Source organism: Temnothorax americanus, unplaced genomic scaffold (assembly GCF_048541705.1).
Source record: "Temnothorax americanus isolate GAGA-0224 unplaced genomic scaffold, ASM4854170v1 Scaffold68, whole genome shotgun sequence".
NCBI classification, from domain to species: Eukaryota; Metazoa; Arthropoda; class Insecta; order Hymenoptera; family Formicidae; genus Temnothorax; species Temnothorax americanus.
In genome coordinates this window covers 710083-724744 of record NW_027509790.1, presented here as the reverse complement: position 1 = coordinate 724744, position 14662 = coordinate 710083, and the positions used below count along the sequence as shown (strand labels likewise).

Below are 14662 nucleotides of genomic sequence, written 5' to 3'. Positions count from 1 at the left end.
TCCGCATTCATAATCCATCAAAGAATTCCATTCAATGTTTAATTCAGACTTATAGAAATTTAACTGTGCTACGAGGGAATTTTGTAAAAAATTTTCACAAGAAACAAGAGTTATGTAGGCGGCATGAGAAATTGTCCAATGTACGGTGGTTCAGAAATTCACCGTATTATTCCTAAGAATACTTGAGAAGTCGTAAAGTACAATGTTTCTTAATATTTTAAATTACAGAGATGTGCATGAAATATATTAACCGTGTCTATAAAATAGACATTCGAGATAATAAAAGTAAGTAATTCTTCTTCTTCTGCAATGGCGCTACAGCTTAAGGTAGTTCGATGATGAAAGGCCGAAGTCAAAACAATGTTTATAATTTTTTTATTTTTATGATTATAAAAAAATAGAATAACGCATCGCAAAGCTTCGTAACGACGTAAAGAGATTATTTAGTAAATAATTTTTACGTTGTTAGAATAATATTTTGCCTGAAATAGATTAAATAAAGTGTGCGTATTAACGCGTTGCTTGACTAGTTTTCAACTTTAATTATTAATTAAAAAAAAAAACTGTACGGTATGGATCGTGTTCACCTTCAACTATAAGCTTCCTCACAGTGTCCTCTTTCCATCGATATATATTGTTCAGACATTTTTGGCAAAAGATTTTTTGCAAACTCGTGTCATTCATAGACCTATTAGACCAATGTTAAAATCATTAAAATCACCTAATTTTAAAATTAAATATCTTGAGAACGGAACGGAACGTGAATTATCTTTTTTTCTGGGCTTAATCGATTCAGGGGAGAGTTCCTTTTTTTCGATATAAAAAATAAAACTTATCACTTTTGGCAAAAGTTGTTCATCATCGAACTACCTTAAATCAAGCACCTTGGCCTAATTTAACAATTTTCTGCCATTCAACTCTTCGTGCGGACTGTCCGGTTTCTTTTGTTAAATTTTTCGCAATTGTTCAGATTTTTCCGATTGTGAGCCCCACGCACAACCTCCAACCTGGAGGACCAGGCGCGGCGATGTTTCTTACAGAAACTGCATTTTGTAAAACTATTTGTAACATTTTATTAAGATTGTAATGTGTAACGTTTCGGCAGTAAAATTACACGATTTAAATGCCCGTGTAAAAAATTTAGTTGGAAAGTTGGCCGATCGGACTTGGATCGCCGAGTCGTTAGATGAAGGAGTTCGGAAGTACGGTAAGGCGTGTCGTAAAAGTACTTAAAAGTTGCGCGTGTCCATGGGAATTCAATAAATTCCGCGGAGTTCCGAGGTAGAGGATATCTTATCCGTGCGATTTGTCCGGATGCTCTCGAATCGATTGGCTTGCGCGTGCGGCCGTTATTCGCGCGATATATCGAGCGTCGGGGATATATCGGAATCGCATAAATCTCGCGACAAATTTACGGCATGCCTCTCGTACACCTATGCGCGCATATAAATTCGCATAATGCATTCCTTCGCGGGCGCGGAGCGGGGCGGGCTCCCGAATGCGGGTCTTAATAACGCGGTGTAGTATTTCACGAGCGGAATCGCCGCTGCGCGCGCCGGTACACGCGTTTCGGTCCCGCGAGACAATCGACCGCCCGTCGGGGAGGGGTGGACGACTTGAAACGTATTACGTGAATGTATTTTTCATAGAAGAGCTACGGCCTTCAGCTTGGGCCAACCCTGCCCGACCATGTCGCGATATTGCCAATAAATTTTCATTTCGCCGAGCATTTTGCCAGGCTTTCCGCGCAGTCCCGGAAGAAAAGAAAAGAGCGGACACAGAGAGGAAAGTGTCTTTCATTGAGCACTATCCGGGATGCAGATTGCTCTAACCTCTCCGTCCCGTTTCTCTTGAAAAAGGTTTTCTTCTCGGAGTTTGTACGGGATCTTTTTTATTAAACTTCTGATTAAGTATGTGTTCAAATTTTGGGATGCACTGGAAAAATCATTCGTTTAATTTCTATATCATTCTCCGTTTATTCTGATGACTATCTTATTTCTTCTGTTCGGCTCTATATTGTGCGATGCGCACGGACAGCACAAACTGATCCCGCTTACGCAACAAATATGCAAATATTTCTTCCATCAGAACCGAAAGATATGTGGCATCGCGCGTCGAATGTAGCGATTCGCCACGCGCGTCAGGAACGCAGCTATATATTGTAGATAAAAGACCGTTTGTCAAATCCCCCGTTCTGCAAAGTGGCAAAAGATAAGGTACGGCGTTCGATTGTAGCCGTGGTGGAGAAGCCGGTAAAACTCCGCTCGGAAAACGCCGAGTCGCGAGCCAGCGAGAATCTCTCTCTCTCTCTCTCTCTCTCTCTCTCTCTCTCTCTCTCTCTCTCTCTCTCTCTCTCTCTCTCTCTCTCTCTCTCTCTCTCTCTCTCTCTCTCTCTCTCTTTCTCTCTCTCTCTCTCTCTTCTCGAGTCGAGGCGACATGGAGAGCTTCCGATTGTGCCACCCTCTCGCGAGGCTTCACGATCGAGTGCTCCTACTTTACTCCGATTAAAATCGCGCTCTCTCCTCTCCTCTCCCGCCTCGTGTTCTCTCTCTCCCTCTCTCTCTCTCTCTCTTTCTCGAGCACTTTGGTGCTCGTCTTTGCCCTTTTTCCTCCTCCATTTCTCGCCGAGCATCATCAGTCCTTTTCCTCTCGAATCTCATTCGTTCCGAGTTCCGAGGGAGAAAGAAGGAGGATTAAAGGAAAGGATTGGACGTCCTCTGCGTGTGTGTGTGCGCGCGCGCGTAACCGTCTTCCTTTCCTTTCCGTCTAATACGGAGGAGATGTAAAATGCCTCAAAGCATCAGCGTCGCGCACGAAACGATAGGCTCGCGCGCGTTTACTCGTCTCTCTCTCGGGTGTCGATTTTCGGCGCACAAAGGCACTCACATTCATCTTTGTGTCACTCGGTACGGAGACATTTCGAAAGACGATCTCCGGCAAGTGGACGGCGGAGAGTGCCCCCGTTTGCATCACTTTCTCTCTGCAGTAGCGGCAATAGCAGCGTAGGAACGAATAAATCCATTCTCAGTGCGCGCGGGTAACGAGGGACGATCTCTCGCTTCGCTTTTCCGTGAGATTACTTTGTAATGGGAAAAGCTGCGGGGAAACGCGCGCCGCGAGGCACCGTTTTTCTCTTGCTACGCGCCGGTTATACGAGACTCTATGACGATGGACATTATTTAAATTTTAAAACGACACGGTGATTCCGTATAGCGATATAATACACGACATATTTTCTGCCTCTGCCTTTCGTTTAATATATTTCTTATAAAACGCACAGGTAATGGTTCTTATTATCGCGACAAAAAATATATAAATGCTTGTAATATTGCGAATTAAGAGCTAATAATAGTTTTTCGTATAAAAAAAGCAAAATTATGTTATTAACATGCTTCAATTTCTTTTAGTATTGAATTTTGAATTAGAGATGCACTGTTATTTTCCATAATTCTGCATTTTCTCTTACGCGTTCAGATAAAACTAACGTTTTATTTATTTCGTATGAATACAGATATTTTTTTTATCTGAGCTTACACACTATGTCGTGAATACCTATAGTGTTTAAACTTCGTTACATGTCACTAGAAAAACAGGGAATTAATCATTCATCACATATAGAAAAACTGCATGTTAGAAGCTGCGTTTAATTGTAAGATAAATGTTTTCGTGTTTACCAAATTCAAGTTTCAAAATTTTATTTATAATTTGATATATCGTTAATCGCTTACATTTCGATATTACATACATATACTTTGCATATACATATATGTTAATGTCTCACATATTTCAATATTACGTATTAAAATATATATTTGACATGCTGAGTGTTGCTCTGTGTGTGTATGTGTGTGTGTATTCTTTAAATATTTTCTGCATTAAGTTCATTTTAGACGATTTATAAATCGCATCAAGCTAGAACTCTATTTAAATCATTTTACGTGCCGTGTAACACGATAAACATTTAAAGAATCAGAATACGCCACGAATATAAAATATGTATGAAATACGTATATATTAAAATACGCGCGGTATATGGAATTATAAATGGAATTCTATTTTGAAATCCGACGCAAATTATTATACACGTACATCGTTAAAAGTGGGCTTTACGTGGATTATAAAAGTAAAAATTCACTTCTATTATATTTCCTGAATTTTTACACAATTATCGATCGTTTTATATAGATGCGTGTGCGTGTGCGCATGCGTGTGTCATGTATTCTATATATGTGCTATTTATTATTAAGATTCTGGCATATAATGTAAAAATTCCACTGAAATATCCAATGGCTACAGAAAATTAAAAAATACATTTTTATTCTGAATGCTTATACGAATTGTAGATTATTGTTTTACAAATACATAAGTCACGCATTACACACGTTCTATTATTAATTGTAAGATGTAAAATAAGAGCGAATTAGGTTAAAAATCTCATTGAAATATCCAACAATAAGTATACACAAAATTATAATTATATTACATGTATTAATGTAATTATACACCTACATTAATGTGTAATCTAATACATTACATTATATTAATATATATAATTACAGTGATGTATATTTACGTTTAATAAATATTTCAAAATTTCATTTTCTGTCACGGTTCAGAAGTTATAGCGATTTAAAAATTAGAATTCCTAAAAACTGCTTTCTCTAGATGGTTATTGTGCTGCGAAAACTAACGACTTGCGGACATTTTGTCATTAAGAAAAGTTATTGTACTCTTCGAGCACAACCCGGCACAATTTTAAAAAATTTTAAATTGTAAAATTTTTTTTTTCACCCCTATTTTTCCCCCTCCCTTAACCCATTATTTTCAACCCCTGCAACTTTCTATGCATTTTTGGCCATTTCTTTGTTGTACTCGTCTAGCGAAACTCAGCACAGTTTACAGAAATTTGATAAATGCGTTTTAAAAGTAATTAATTGTTATTTTGTTTATAAATTTAATATTTTTTATCTGCCCCCAACGAAAAGAGATATCGAGTTAGTTCCAACGGCACAACGTGGCACAAATTATCTATCAATAAAAATAAATGGGTTTATTTCGATAAAAGTGCGGAGCTAGTATAATTTTGTTTTTATTTTTTTTCTTTAATTGTTATCGAAGTTATATCAATCTCTCATTTGCGGCACAATAAGTCAGCACAAATCCAGCACATTACGGCACAATAAAAAAAAACTGAAAATTCGAAAAGTGCGGGGCTATCAAAATTTTTTTTTTTTTTTTTTTTAATTTTCTTGAATATACGCTTTGAGTTAGGGAGTTGCGGTTTGCGGCACAATACAGCAAAAACGTAGCACAATACGGCACAAAAAAAAGAAACTAAAAATTCAAAAAGTGCGGGGCTAACTTCACATACATTCTATTATAGTAGATTCAAAGAAATTTTTCGTAAAAATGTTGAACAATCGTCGCGCGTTTGTTTACTTCTGCCTCGCGCTCCGCGCGATTCCAGGAATCGCCGTGCCGCCGCGAGTTGATTCCCGGCATGGGCCGCCCCCCTCTCCCTCCGGGCCTTCTCGCGTCTTCCCGTCGTGCTTCGTGCTTCGTTCTCGGACTCGGATCGGTCTCGTCACAGTCGTCACTCTCGTCGGTCAGTCCTGTCAGTCCCAGTCCCCAAAATTACGTTTTCGCGCGCGGACGTAAGTAAAGCATGCTAAATAACGCCGCATATATGATGAACGTTCGATTAGTTCTCCGCGAATATCTCGCGTTCGAATGTAAAGGCTATTCTACAATTGCGTAAGCGTGGTCGTAAGTGGTTGTAAGAGTGTTGTACGGCGTGGTTGTAGAGCGGTACTGCGGTTGTAAAGCGTGTTGTGGAAGATGGTTGAACTTCATCTTTCACGACTACGCCAGATGTGAACGTAAGAGCCAACCAATCAGAGTGCTGTTACGCGTCATCACGCCGCGCGCTGCCATAATTGTTTTTGTCGAAACAGTAAATACACGTGATCCCGAACCGAAGACCGCTATATATAAAGATCTCAAGAGTCAAGTTATAACATTCTTTCTCGGCATCCGAAAGTATTCTTTTTTTCTATTGTAATGTTTTTGGTACGTGTTCATCATGGAATACGAGGAAAGTGCTCAGTACGAGGAAGATGAAACTTTTTTAAACTTATTATCGTGTAGAGAATTGATTGGGCTGGTGAGAAGCAACGAATTATTATGGAAAAAACGATGCATTTCACACAAAGATCAACAAATGAAAAGTTTGTGCTGGACGAGTATCGGAAGTGCCTTGACCTCTGTACTTTTCGCTGCACTCTGATTGGTTGCTGTAATTAATTTTACAACGTATCGTTACTTTATTGTAGACTGAACCGTTGTACATCATTCACGACTACTACTACTCCTACTCCTACAACCTTACGCTTACGCAATTGTAGAATAGCCTTAAGGCGCGCACCTCGTCCCTGCTTCACATCGCGCGGTGTGGCAATTGTTCCGAAAATTAACGCGGACACTTTCGCAGCACCTAGATTCTAACCTAAATCACGAGTTCAATCGCACTGCTATTGTGATATTCTTTTAATTAGTAAATAATTAAATACAATTAAATCGTGCGTGTAAAATCATATTTTATATAATTACAATTATTGGGATGTTGCAATATGTTTGTTTTCAATTATCTTTATGACGGACTGTTACTTGACTATAGGTGCTGCGAAAGGACTACCTTAATTGCTTCTAAACGTTAATGTATATTTCGCATTTTTATGAAAAGCGAATCGTGTCAGGGACGCGAAAGAAAGGTATCGGCCGTCGTTCGTCGTTGGCACATATATAGAAAAAATGTGAGCAATAATGCAATAAAGGCCATCGCGCACAAAATGCATATAGACTGAGTTTCTAAATTTATTGCCAGCGTTGAAAATCTATAGTACACGTGACGTAGACTATAGATTTTCAGCGCTGGCAATGAATTCAGAAATTCAGCCATAGCTTAGCATAAAAAAAGGCCATTGCACACGTAACAATGTTTTAGTTGTAATCGTAAGGCCGCAAGCAAATAGACCAATCACACTCGATTATTCTTCAAGCGCGAGAAGAATAATCGACTGTGCGTGGTCTATTTTCTTACGGTCTTACGATTCAAACTAAAATTATTGGTTTACGTGCAATGGCCATAAGCGTATAGCATAAGAACCGCTAAACCAATGAGCATCCAGCCCAAAGTCGCCTTATTAATTTACATAATAAGATGCTCATTGGTTTAGCGGTCTTACGCTATATGCATATGCGGCCTATGCAATTTTGTGCCTAATGACTTAAAGCGGGAAACACAGACTTTTGCATAACGCATAATACGTACCAATCAACTTTCTTATGCTTGCGCATTATGCGTTATGCAGAAGTGTGTGTTCCCCGCTTAAATGAGCAATTAAATCGATCGATCACAGCGTTGAGATCGAGTTTTAAAACGGTGGACACGCGTTTTCGACAATTTTCAACCGTGATTGACCGATTCGCTTACCCCGCTTGGGTTTATTTTTCTATTAAGATCAGGGAGCGGCTAGACGGAGGAATTCGAAAGCATGATCGGCTACATTCGCCCGAACTGCCCGAAGCCTCGAACCACTCCGAACGTTGATGAATGTGAATTCCGAAGCGTTTTACCAGAAACCGGAGTTAAACGCCAGCAGTCGTGAGGATAAACTCGTTGCCCCGTCGCGAAACGGGCGGGCCGTAAGTAAGTGGTGTCGTGCGCGATCTCGATTCATTGCGTGTTCACGGGATATGACTGCGTAGTGCGCATAGTGCGTAATTATAGCCCTCCGGGAGTCGGAAACGCGTGCGCGCGGAAACGCGCGCGCCCGGAGCGGCCGACCGACGACGGGGCACGTTCGACGATCCAGTCTATCGCGCTAATTAGCGATCGCAATTAGTTATATAATTGTCCGGTCGATTCGCGGTCCGCGCGCGCGCGCGCGCGCGCGAGTGAGCGAGCAAGGCGACGGCGGCGACGGAAACGACGGAGGCGGCGTTCGTCGATCGATCGGGTGCGTGGATCGTGGAAATCGATATCGACGCGGAGAGAGAGCAGAGAATCGTCCGATGGCGAGCTGCAGCGACGGCTGACGGTGAGTGCTTTGCCTTTTGTTATTAGTGTGAATAACGGACTGCAATCGCAACTTGCTCTCGAGTCATTTAGAGGAAGGGATTTCCAGAAAAATCCTTTGATCGCTCGAAAATGGTATCTTCTCTAATTCATTGAAATTAAAATTAGTTAATTTTTTTTTAGAGCTTCGCAAGTTTGGCATTTACAACTTTTTCGAGTTGTGCGTGATGTCTGAACATGTATCAGATTTATCTAACCTAATTTAGTGATATCGTCAACTATAATGGTTCTTTTTCCGTTTTTTTTTCACCTCAACCATTTCATTTTCTTCTCAATAAGACGTAGACTCCGGCTTAAAACCCGTTTAGCATTTTGCTTCTCTCCCGATCTTGCATTTTGGGTGTAATAGTGAAATACTTGTCCAGTTTGCTATGACTTTGAGGCTTAAAAAATTTAATAGGACGTACCACTGTATCCGATATGTTCAAACAATTTTATTTGTGTTATTACAACTTAAATCTCCATTTTTTATTGTAAATTCTTATAGCTTTTGCTTTGTATGCTTTTTTTGAATTTTTTTAAATTGGGTTGTAGCACAATGGCACATAGCCTATATGTTACTCAGAAAGATATAAGCTATCCATCAGTGTAAAAAATTTTAAAATTGATTCAATAGTTTCTAAGATTACCCTGAACAAAATGGAACAAACTTTTCTCCTTTATATGATATAGTAAGGATTTCCAATTCAATAAACTGTGCACCGGTTATTTATATTGTATATCAGTCTTAAAACACAAAACACAACTTTTTATTAGAACGGTGAATCTACTTAAATCGGTAATCAATTTAATTTTTACGGCATGTTACATTTTGTTGGGGGCGGTTGGGATAGTTATTAGCTGTGCGTTGAAATGTCTTTTAGAGTTCCTTTGATAACTTAATTTTCTATTTTATTTATAGTTTAAAATATTTTCTGTAAATCAGGTATTTTTGAATTCTAATAAAAAAGTTATTGCCAACACTTTTATGCAAAATTTAAAAAAATTGTAAAGTCGTCTTCGTTTGTATTTTATGTGTAAGACCGATATTTGAGATCGACAGAACTTCTTCTGAAATGTTCTTCTAGAACTTTTAGAAGCTTCCCTCCTCGAGGAGAGAGAGAGAGAGAGAGAGAGAGAGAGAGAGAGAGAGAGAGAGAGAGAGAGAGAGAGTTGAATTCTATTAATTATATAAAATTTTAGGAAACGGATTTGTAGCTCTACCAGAGATGAAGCAATTGTTTCTGACAACTGATCTAAAAAGCATTTCGTTATAAACAGAGTGAGCAAATCGCGCGATTCAGTTTTTAATTTGTTTGCGACGATTCAACTATGCCTTATATATTCAATCGATATCACATCCGATTGCATATAGTTATAATGGTGGCATTTTGACGAATATTGTGGTCGCGATATTTTTCGAAGTAGACGATAAAATACACAATTTGTTTCAATTCACCGTCTGACAGTGATAATTTTCGCAATCCGTGACTCTCCAGTTGTATATTCAATACAACTGTGTCTATAGAAATCTGAACATTTTTTCGCATGGTTGACTGCTATATATAGCCAAGGTGTAAATTGATCAATTTTTCAATTAATATTAATAAACCATGTGCGTTTAATTCTATGCATGTGTAAGCATTAGAAGTTATAAAATTTTTATCAATACTGTAGTCATTTTCTTGTAGCCATCTTCTCTACAATCTTAATGTTAGAAAAAATGTTGCGTGCCATATAGAATATATGCAATCTTCAATTTTTAATTTTGTATTTAAGAAAGAATTTAATATACGGTTAATTAAAATAAGAAACTGCTAAGTACCTTGGCTATCTGGAATACTATAGATAATAATTTCGTAACTCGAGGCACACATAATTTTTCAACTGCGTCAAAATTTATTTTATCTTTTGCTGAAAAAAAAATCGAATTTTAGTATAACCAATACAATATATTTCAGATATTAATTAAATTAAATTAAACATACGTTCAAGATTATCAAGATTACTGTCACAAATTCTTACGTTATTGTGGTGTGCAATTTCGTTGCTATATGTATATTGTCCCGCTGACTTAATCTTCCTTTAACGGAACATCATTTTTTAAGAAAGCTTAAAGAGCAACAAATTTGTTTTTTTTTTAGCAACTTTTTAGCAACAAATGAGCAACAAATAAAAATATTATTTAGACTTGGTTCTGCTCACTTTGTTCCGCTAACTTATAAGACGTTCGGATATCAGTCGGTATTTCTCGTTGAGTCACGGCGTCTCAGAAAAACACGTCCGCGACATCTATTCACGGTTTCATAGCATAGTATATACTATGCGCGTAAGCGCGCCCGGGTACTCGTGCGCGCGTAGGGCTAGGTCAGTTAAGCGCCGCGAGCACGTCCGCATATGATCAGCTGATCGTCGGCCGACTAACCGGCGGCAGCCTTGATCTCCCTCGCAATTCGAGATCGCGTCACGATCGCCAACGTTCCGTCACCGCGATATCGTACGCATATGTGTAAAACAAAACGCGCTGGAAAGCCGAAAGCTTTCGCGCTGTACGATAGAAGCTTAAATATTCCTAACGTTCCTAACCAATCGTCGGGGAAATGCTTTTTTGTATACGTGGCGAAGAATAAATTTTCTTCTCATTTTATATTAACGGTTTATATTAAAATTTGTAGAAAAAATAACTCGATAGTTGCGAGATTGCGCACTGTCCACGCACTCAGGAGCAATAGAAAAACCGGAATTTGTTTTTAATACTTTTAAAACTGTGTTTCGAAATTTTGATTGGTTGATTGTATGTATATTGACATGCGCACACATTCTCACCGCCACGACGCGACGGTAACTGGTAATCGAGCTTTTTACGCCTTGCCAATCACCGGTGATGGAATGAGGTGATTAAATAAATATGTCACATATATATTTTTGTGTCAATACCATATCTAAATCAATACTATAAATTCAATACTATAAATTAAGTATTTTAAGACTGATATAACATAAATAACCGGCGCGCAGTTTATTGAATTGGAAATAGTATACAAAATTCACTCAGAAATATTATTATTAAGTTACTAAGATCCAGCCCGCTCGAAAATGGTATCTTCTCTAATTAATTAGAATTAAAATTAGTGACACTTTGAATTTCGACAATTATAAATTATGAATCTTATAAATAAGAATCTCTGTGATATAAGGTTTTGAATTATATTATTTAAAAAACTATTATACTATCTTTTTACTTGGTATAATACGATACTATCTATAAATACTTTAAAAGTGAATGCGAGTATTTTTGGGAGGGATAGAGGTGACTATTTCTGTAACTCGGCAAATTATTTTCTAAATTTTCAAATAAATAAGATAAAAAATGAAAAATAAAAGGGTATGCCCGACGAGCGCTCAGCGGTTCTCGGCTCGTGTCCGATCTCCAACGTGTCTAACGTTCAGACCATCATATAATGATAATGAATCTGTCGATAAGAAGTGTCGTTAGAGGTCCAGCTTTAAATACAGCGAGTAACAAATTTTTTTACAACGAGCAGCAATTAACGTGTGTGTGAAGCTAGCGTCTCATTTTGCGGAAACTCACAAATTATTGAGAGTTCTGACTTCCTTTTCAATAGTTCTAGAGTTCCTGCTAGTTTAAACAAATAGTTCTGGCTTTTAAAGCCAAAAAACGCGTCAGTACAAACTGAGACGCTAGGTTCACGCAGCGTCTCACTTTGTCCTACACAAGTTCCACTACTGTATCTCATCAGATTTTGCGAGATCTATAGTTCTATAACAGTTCTATAAAGAGTTCTGCCATATAAAAGCAAAAAAATTAATTATAAAGTACTAAAAAAAATTACCATGTAACGAGTATACCGAGTTGAGACGCCAGTTGAAATCTCGGAGTTCCGATTTATGTAAAATATTTTTCGAGTAGTTCTGAGCATATTGAAGCATTTCTTAAAAAGTTCCGAGCGTTAGAATATTTGTGTTATATTTTAAAAAATTAATATTAACCGAAAAGTAATCATGACGGAAAACGATGAAACGCTAAGCGAAATCTCGGAGTTCCGGTTTATATAAAATATTTTTCGAGTAGTTCTGAACATATAGAAGCATTTTCCAAAGAGTTCCGGGCGTTGGCAATGTTGTAAAATTTTTAAATAAATTAATAACACTCGAAAGTCAGGAATTTATCGAAAATAGGTGAGACGCTGGCCGTATTTCGACAGTTCTGCGAGTTTTATTATAATTTTCGTACAATTCTGAACGTGTTCTAACGTTTTCTAAAGAGTTCTGGCGATAAACATTATTTAATCATTTTTTAAATAATTTTTATCGCTCGAGAAAGACGCATTTACGTGTACATGGGTGAGACGCTGTAGGAAATCTCGGAGTTCTGGCTTATATAAAATATTTTTTGAATAGTTCTGAACATATAAAAGCAATTTCTAAAGAGTTCCGGCCGTCGGCAATGTTGTAAAATTTTTAAATAAATTAATAACGCTCGAAAGTCAGGAATTCATCGAAAATAGGTGAGACGCTGGCCGTATTTCGACAGTTCTGCGAGTTTTATTATAATTTTCGTACAGTTCTGAACGTGTTCTAACGTTTTCTAAAGAGTTCTGGCGATAAACATTATTTAATCATTTTTTAAATAATTTTTATCGCCCGAGAAAGACGCATTTACGGGTATATGGGTGAGACGCTGTAGGAAATCTCGGAGTTCTGGCTTATATAAAATATTTTTCGAATAGTTCTGAACATATAAAAGCAATTTCTAAAGAGTTCCGGGCGTTGGCAATGTTGTAAAATTTTTAAATAAATTAATAACGCTCGAAAGTCAGGAATTTATTGAAAATAGGTGAGACGCTGGCCGTATTTCGACAGTTCTGCGAGTTTTATTATAATTTTCGTACAATTCTGAACGTGTTCTAACGTTTTCTAAAGAGTTCTGGCGATAAATATTATTTAATCATTTTTTAAATAATTTTTATCGCTCGAGAAAGACGCATTTACGTGTACATGGGTGAGACGCTGTAGGAAATCTCGGAGTTCTGGCTTATATAAAATATTTTTCGAATAGTTCTGAACATATAAAAGCAATTTCTAAAGAGTTCCGGGCGTTGGCAATGTTGTAAAATTTTTAAATAAATTAATAACGCTCGAAAGTCAGAAATTCATCGAAAGTAGGTGAGACGCTGGCCGTATTTCGACAGTTCTGCGAGTTTTATTATAATTTTCGTACAGTTCTGAACGTGTTCTAACGTTTTCTAAATAGTTCTGGCGATAAACATTATTTAATCATTTTTTAAATAATTTTCATCGCTCGAGAAAGACGCATTTACGTGTACATGGGTGAGACGCTGTAGGAAATCTCGGAGTTCTGGCTTATATAAAATATTTTTTGAATAGTTCTGAACATATAAAAGCAATTTCTAAAGAGTTCCGGGCAGTTGGCAATGTTTTATAATTTTTAAAAAAATTAATAACGCTCGAAAGTCAGGAATTTATCGTAAGGAGGTGAGATGTTGTCCGTTTTTCGACAGTTCTGCGAGTTTTATTATAATTTTCGTACAGTTCTGAACGTGTTCTAACGTTTTCTAAATAGTTCTGGCGATAAACATTATTTAATCATTTTTTAAATAATTTTCATCGCTCGAGAAAGACGCATTTACGTGTACATGGGTGAGACGCTGTAGGAAATCTCGGAGTTCTGGCTTATATAAAATATTTTTTGAATAGTTCTGAACATATAAAAGCAATTTCTAAAGAGTTCCGGGCGTCGGCAATGTTGTAAAATTTTTAAATAAATTAATAACGCTCGAAAGTCAGGAATTTATCGAAAATAGGTGAGACGCTGGCCGTATTTCGACATACAAAAAATATTTTATATAAACCAGAACTCCGATATTTTCTACAGCGTCTCACTCATATACCCGTAAATGTGTCTTTCTCGAGCGATAAAAATTATTTAAAAAATGATTAAATAATGTTTATCGCCAGAACTCTTTAGAAAACGTTAGAACACGTTCAGAACTGTACGAAAATTATAATAAAACTCGCAGAACTGTCGAAATACGGCCAGCGTCTCACCTACTTTCGATGAATTCCTGACTTTCGAGCGTTATTAATTTATTTAAAAATTTTACAACATTGCCAACGCCCGGAACTCTTTAGAAATTGCTTTTATATGTTCAGAACTATTCGAAAAATATTTTATATAAGCCAGAACTCCGAGATTTCCTACAGCGTCTCACCCATATACCCGTAAATGCGTCTTTCTCGGGCGATAAAAATTATTTAAAAAATGATTAAATAATGTTTATCGCCAGAACTCTTTAGAAAACGTTAGAACACGTTCAGAACTGTACGAAAATTATAATAAAACTCGCAGAACTGTCGAAATACGGCCAGCGTCTCACCTATTTTCGATAAATTCCTGACTTTCGAGCGTTATTAATTTATTTAAAAATTTTACAACATTGCCAACGCCCGGAACTCTTTAGAAATTGCTTTTATATGTTCAGAACTATTCGAAAAATATTTTAT

At 37.3% G+C, this 14662-nt stretch overlaps 1 protein-coding gene and 1 long non-coding RNA gene across 7 annotated transcripts in view; one reads left to right on the top strand and one right to left on the bottom strand.

Moving 5' to 3' along the window:
• The window catches only part of Dscam2 (Down syndrome cell adhesion molecule 2), a 97514-nt gene that overhangs the window by 22928 nt on the left and 59924 nt on the right, over positions 1-14662 (bottom strand). The gene's annotated exons all lie outside the window — the stretch shown is intronic.
• Positions 4615-14662, top strand: part of LOC143905842 (uncharacterized) — a 127317-nt gene continuing 117269 nt past the window's right edge. The window contains exons 1-2 of the long non-coding RNA XR_013259342.1: positions 4615-5654; positions 7520-8099. This is a non-coding gene — a long non-coding RNA (uncharacterized LOC143905842). The remainder of the gene's footprint in view (positions 5655-7519; positions 8100-14662) is intronic.